We start from the raw sequence: 7,153 nt of genomic DNA, 5'->3' as shown, positions 1-7,153 counted from the left end.
GTTTTTGATAAGATTATGTTGTTTACCAAAATACTACGCACTTTTTGCCTGAAGGCTCAAGGCTGATTTCCTGTAATAAGAGCGGAGGGAAAGCTTGCTAAGAAAGGCCTTAGTGGGAGGCTGTTTAAGCAAACCTCGATGATCTGTGCATGTCAAGGTTATAGCTGTTGCTGAGCTGTTTACCAGGGACCTTTGATTGAGAGATATGCTTCACTAAGCAAGCTTTCTTTTCAGTATCTGATAATGAGAGTACTCTAATGTAGTGCAGACCAGCTTTCTACATTCTTCCTCCTCTCAGAGTGGACATTTTTGTCTTTGAAAAATCAGTGATCATGGAAGAATTTTGTTTAGCTGTTGTAGAAAGGGTTTCTTCCCTGTGTGTGCAAGCAAACTGGTAACACCTTCTCAGTTGTAAAGGGAAGACCCGTGCTTCTGATAATATAAAGTTCAGGACCAAGCCCATTTCATGTCCAGTCCACCAATCAGAAATATGTATTGAGTGTCTAACAGTGTGATAGCGGTAAAAAACAAAAACAAAAAAAAAAAAAACAAAAAACAAAAACTGAAGACATGATCTTGGCCTCACTTACTCAATAAATTTATCATGCTTCTACTGTGTTAAGGAGGGTGGACAAAGACAAAATCCCTCATAACACATAATTAATTCGACAATATTTACTGAACATCTGTTATGTGCTACACACTGTTCTAGGTACTTGAGAAACATCAGTGAGCAAAAGAGACAAAGATTCTTGCCCCCATGGAATGGAGAAGGCAGACATTTACTAAAAATGTTCTTTTAAAAAAGATTTTATTTATTTATTTGACAGAAAGAAAGGGAGAGAGAGCACACAAGCAGGGAGAGCAGCAGAGGGAGAGAGAGAAGCAGGCTCTCTCCTGAGCAGGGAGCCCAGTGCAGGGCTCGATCCCAGCATTCTGGGATCATGACCTGAGCCGAAGGCAGACACTGAACCAACCGAACCACCCAGGTGTCCCTCAACAAAAATGTTCTTGATTACAGCTATGTGTGTTTAGGGAATTAGCCTTCACTGGGCATCTACGATAAGCTAAGAAGGGGGAACAGAGGTGAATATGAACTGTGTGATCCTTCATCTAATGAAGCTTACCCTCCAGCTCCCAGAGGATTTATATTTAGGAGGGGAAATAAGAGGGACTCAAACAATTAGAAAACAATACAAGACCATGTAAAATTCTAAAAGCTATGGTATAAACTGTGAGGACCCTGTGAATACTCTGTGGGAAGAGGTAGACCATGGTCTGTTCTCAGGCAAGGCAAATGACATAAACAAGAGCTCAATGTTAGGTCAGAAGGGGATGGGTAACTGGTTAGAGGGATCGAGAGAGTGATAGGGAACAAAATTGAATAAATCAACTAAGGTCAGATTGTGAGGCCTTTGAAATCAGGTAGAGTTCACTCTAAACTCATGCATATCTGTTCAGTGTGTGTGAGAGAGAGAGGGAGAGAAAGAAAGAGATGGAGAGAGAATTAGAGAGCACAGAGGAACATATTCTACTAGGGTTGTTTTCTTAAAAAAAAAAAAAAAAAACAAACCTATACTGGCCCCCCGCTTGGCAAAGAGTACAGTCCGAGCTCTCAGCAGGTCATACTATACCCTTCACAAGCAAGCCCCATCTATGTCCTCAGCCTAGTTTTAAACATTCACCTCATGACTCGTTCTGGACATACTGAACTTCTTGCTCTTCCTTTCATACTTTGGTGGCTTTGCACAGATATATTTACTCTACCCTATTCCTTTCCGTCCTTTCCTGAACTGTTGAGACTGTATCCATCTTTGCTGCTGAGAAATTCCCCTCAGCCCACTCCAGGCAGATCTGCTTTGCCTGCCTTTGCTATCATACCACTTTGTACGTGTCTCAATTATAGTTTTATCGCACTTAGTGTCATTGTACACCCATGACGATCTCTGTCCCCTACTTTACTAGTTTGTTCATCTCACACTCATCTCTGTCCTGTCTCCTCCTCGACTATGAAAGGCTGGGGGCAACAACCCTGCCTTAGTCTTCTTCATTTCCCCAGCACCAACACAGGGCGCAGCACACGCTAGGTCAGAGATGCAGCATAAGGCCTCGTGTCCCACTCAGAGCTGGAAGGAGCAGGACAGAGGGGTGGCAGAGAGAAATTAAAGAAGAAAGGGAAGGGGGAGAATATGGAAATCATAGGGAGATCAAAGTAAGGGGATAAATAGGAGGGACAACGTCACTGTGAAGCACTGAGATGGGCAATAGGAAGAGCTTATGCAAAACAAGGGGGACTAATTTAAAAAAAAAAACAGCATTTCTTCAGCCCCTACTATCTGTGGATAACACTCTATCAGACACTGTGGGGGCATAAAGTGCAATAAACCACCTCTCTGTATGATTTAGTTGGGAAGTTAAAACAAAGACACACAAAGAGACCAACAACAGCTATACATACAAATGTAAAGTTCTTAAAGTTCAGTACCATTTTCAATGTGAAGACATTTAGTATGAAGTTCCTTAGCAGTCAATAAGGTACTGTTTTAAGAAATATTAGATATGGAAACTGACTTGTCCAGATAAGATCTCAGCAAATCTTAACAAAACTAAATGAGAAACAACTTTTTAGAATACCAACTAAGGCAAATTGATATGAAATTGTGAATTTTAATATCATTTAAGAGTTCCTCATTAAGAGTTTCTCATTTCTATGGGTTCCAAATTGTGTATTATGAACTTTTTTGAAGAAGGAAAGATCAGGACTGGAAAGAGAGGAGAGGATTCATGGAGAATCTGAAAGGAGTAGATGGGAAAAAAGTGAATGAGAACTAGACACAGAAGAGAATTTCAGAAAAGGAACAATGAGAATACACAAGAGGCAACAAGAATAAAGATATTCCTATTCAGGAAACTAATTTTTAAAATTGTACATATGAATTATCTATTTAAATGGTGATGTTCAAATTATCTGCTTAAATGATATTTATCTGACAGCTATAATGTGAAAATATGAGATTTTAAGAAAGTAAGCAGGACATGCTTTTAAATTTTATGATGGGCACTTAGCCAAAGGTAATTGAAGGGATTCTAGAAAAGGTACTAGAAAACGAAAATGGGAAGGACATTATGTGAATAAGGGGTAAGATGTATTCTGAGTGAAACAGTTGATGTTGATGTTTTTTTCACTGGTTCCTAAGACTGGGAACAGTAATGTTCCAAGACATTACCAAGCAGCTCAACTTAATTATTTTGTTTATGACAGTGTGATCCTGGGGTGGCTTAGACATTCAGTTTAATTAATTTAATTAATCAAACCTTAAGTCACTACTAAATGGGTAGTCTCACAGACCAGCTCTGACCAAGGAGCTCAACAGGGATTGGCTGAGCACCAAATGAGCTCATCAATTGAGCATTGTGTCCTAGGGCATTGGGGAGAGTATAAAAGGGGGCGCAGGAGCCTGCCACACTGGCTCTTCAGTAGTTTCTGAACATGTAGATAGCAGGAGTAAGACAGGTAAGTGGAGAAGAAAACAGGTACTCTTGTAATTAACTAAGGGTCTGAGTTAGTGTGAGTGGTCAGACTATGAGGTTTGATACTAGAACTAGAAGTGTGTGGGGGCGGGGGTCAGGGGTACGGATAAAGGGGGCAGAGGAACGCTCTCATTGAGTTGGGGTTGGGATGCGCCTTAAGTAGGGAGTAGGAATTCAGAGTGGGGTTGAAGACAGGGAAGGGAGCAGGGAACAGATTTGCTTATTGGGAGATAATCATACTGGTCGATTGCAGAACAGAAAAGTCACATTGGGAAAGCAGTAGGAAATAAGCTGATATCATATTTGCTGGAGGAAGCATAGTTTAAATGCCAAGGAACAACATTAAAACTTAATCTTGAAGGTCACAGGAAATTTATAAGGGACACAAATCCCTACTAAATATTGAATGTAAAACAAAAAGCAACAATACTTAAGGAAACTATATTCCTTTTTCCTCTCTTTTCAGCATCAAACATGTGTTTTTGTGGTCAGAAAGAGGGAGGAAAATAGAGTGAACCAGAAAAAGTATTGACTTCTCTGCCTTGCCACTCTGGGACGGGCAGGGTTACTTCTTAGGTGATTGGGCTACTGGAATGAAGGCAAAAGTAAAACTCAACAAAAACCCCAAGTACAAGGCCGAATTGGGGAGATCATCAAGGCTCTTGTGCTTCAGGGGCTTTTAAAAGCCGTTGTTAGTGGCTAAATGAACACAGCAGTCTTTGCTTGTGTTATTCCCAGTCAAGACAGCTGTTTATACAACAGCAGCCATGTCTCATCACAGAGTGGGCCCTGTTTCTGGTGAGAGAAACAGAAGTTGGCAAAGCTTCATCCTCGGCGCATCAGCCTCTGAACCTGTTTCCTCATCTGTAACATAAGGGCAGTGGCAGTTTTGACCTCACAATAGGGGCTTTTGTGATGTAGACATGAGTTACCACCTGTCAAGCGCTTAGCAACCATGGTTGCTACATAGTCAATGGTCAGTATTCCAGTTACTATATAATATATAATACAATGTAATATCAATAACACAATTACATATTACAGTATTAATACTTTAAAGAATAAATGCATCTTATGATTTATTACTTATGAATTACTATTTACATTGCCTTAGATGGGATTAGATGCCCCTTTGTTCTGGGTTTGGGCCCAGACCCAGGCCTAAATTTGAAGTAAACTGAACTTCTGGGTCTAGTACAAGGTACTGTGGCCCTAGGAATATTTAATTCCATGTCAGCCCTTGGTTTAATTTGGCACTGAGTGTTACTCAAACAAAGCAGGGTTGTAGTGACAGAGGAAGGGAGAGGCGGAAAATCAACACATTCTTGGAAGTAAAATGTGGCTTTTGCTTTGACTATTTTGTTTTCTCTTCAGCTACAAAAATAATTCTTCACTCTTCTGGCTCACAACAAAAATCCCTTCCAGAACATGGTACAATTCCATTTACGATGACAAAGAGTTAGCAAGACTTCCCTTGATACTTATTTTAATATAAGAACCCCTCAAATAGTGTTATTTAGCCTAAGAAGAAAGCTTTGCATTTACTTGGAGCCTCCCTCAACCTCATTTCCTATAGTGACAGCATGTTTGTTACTTTCAAAATTGACATCTGCTATATTCCCTGATAACCTTCCTTCGGTGTTTATAGGTGTATAGTTGTATCATTTACTCATTCTCTCCATGTGTTTATATGTTAGGCTTTTAAAGTTTCGGGATAAAATTTTAGTGTAAAGGCTGTTGGTGAAATATTCACTCTCCAGTAGTTGCTCTCTTGGACCTCAGACATCTGGCATGATGCTAGAGGAGCTGGTCCCAGGTCAATATTTGAGGTACAGGGAAGCTGTGTGTAACCAAGTTAATGGAACTTTCTTGTCTGGTACTGTGGTCTATGCTTAAAGCAAGGTTTCAAGCAAAAACAGTTTGGGTATCAATCTCTCCTAGACAGTACAATAGCAATACAGGAAACACTGCTGTGAAGTTAGGCTTGTGTCCATTATGATGCGACGGGTTACCTAGGTAACTGATACTATCTTCTACTCCCATTCTTCCAAGAAACAGCCACACTCAGTGGACACACAGTCTCTGCCCTCAAAGAGCTTACACTTTAGTTGAGAAACCAGACCTTAAAACATACTCTGTGTTGTCATATTGACCAACCGGTTCATGATACATAATACGGAAACGTGGAGCTACCTACATATATGAGTTAATAGGAAAAAAAAAAACACGCTTCCATGCTTCAGATGCCACCCATAATTCACTAGGACTGTCCAATGATAAACTTTTCTTGAGTTGACTTGTTTTTGGTTGACATTACAATGCTCTGTCTCACCACGTGGGTAAAAGAACATACAGATCTATAGTATTGTTGGTGTTAGGTATCAGTTCAGATTTCCTAGAAGTAACTACTTTTTCTCATAAGGATATATTTTTATGGAGGAAGCAAGAAGGTCCAGAGAAAGTTTCACAAAGTGCATATTTTCCACTAAACAGAAAATTAAGTCTTGACACCCAGTGGTGATCTTTTCTTCTTGATTACACCTGTCCTGAATTTCTAGAAAGATGAATGCTAGAGATCAAACTAATGTCCTTGAGTAAAATGGTAGACCAGGATGCCTATAGCACTTCATTAATTCATTTGTATTTAATTCATTTTGTAAATGTGTTTTGAACCTGACTAGATAAAAAAGACCTCCCTATTCTGAGGTTCCCATGAAAAGTAAATGACCTATTTAAATTGAGGGCAATTTGAATGGTTCATTTGGTCACTCTTGAAGCCTAAAAGGTGCCAGACAGCAGGAAACAGAATCTATAGTGTCTAGGCTCATTTCTTCCCTGTAACAATAGGCATAGAATTAACCCGTTTTTGTAACTACTAGCTCAAATATCTGCACTTATTCTTGTGGGCTGAGCAAAGCACATGCAGATGCATCCTTTATGAAATAGAGACATCCCATTTCACAGATGTATGGAACTTCAAATGCCTTTTAAGGCTAGAAAGATCTAAGCAATTGGGAGAATTTTAGGGGAATGGACAGACACTCCACAACCCAATACCATATGTAGCTTGTGTTCAACAGGGGAGGGGATTGAAAAGCACAGTGATTTCTAGTTTTGGCTTTGCTCTTAGATGTGTGACTTTAGGTTTCAGCCTCCTGGAAAAAGAAATCGCCCAATTCCCCCACTCAGGTAGATTTCACTTTTGCTCAGTTTGTGTCTAAAAACCTATGACTAGGTTTTTGCTTTGCAATCTGTTTCTCTTTGAAATAGGCTTCTTGGTATTTGGCCATGTAATAAAATACTCCTGGGTCACTTTTAACCTCTTTTCATTTCCTTTCTTTCCCTCTAGGGCACCAGGGGCCGGCGAGGCCGAATCTCAAAGCGCTGCTGGCGCTGCTGGTGATAGAACAATATGATCAAGTTATAAGGGCGGGGGAGAGGTGGGGGGCGGGAAAGATTCAGAGAAAAAATGAAGAAAGCTCCACTTGAAGATCTAAGAAATTCCCGGCACTAGAACCTTTGCATACAGTTTTCGGTAACCTGCAGCAGGGGGCGCTCGGAAATTGTCGTCACTTTCCGGGTAGCCTCCCAAGACTTTACCCTCTAGAAAACTGTACGGTGT

Source organism: Meles meles, chromosome X (genome assembly GCF_922984935.1).
Source record: "Meles meles chromosome X, mMelMel3.1 paternal haplotype, whole genome shotgun sequence".
Lineage (NCBI taxonomy): Eukaryota > Metazoa > Chordata > Mammalia > Carnivora > Mustelidae > Meles > Meles meles.
The sequence above is the reverse complement of the archived record's forward strand: the minus strand, read 5'-3'. Positions refer to the sequence as shown.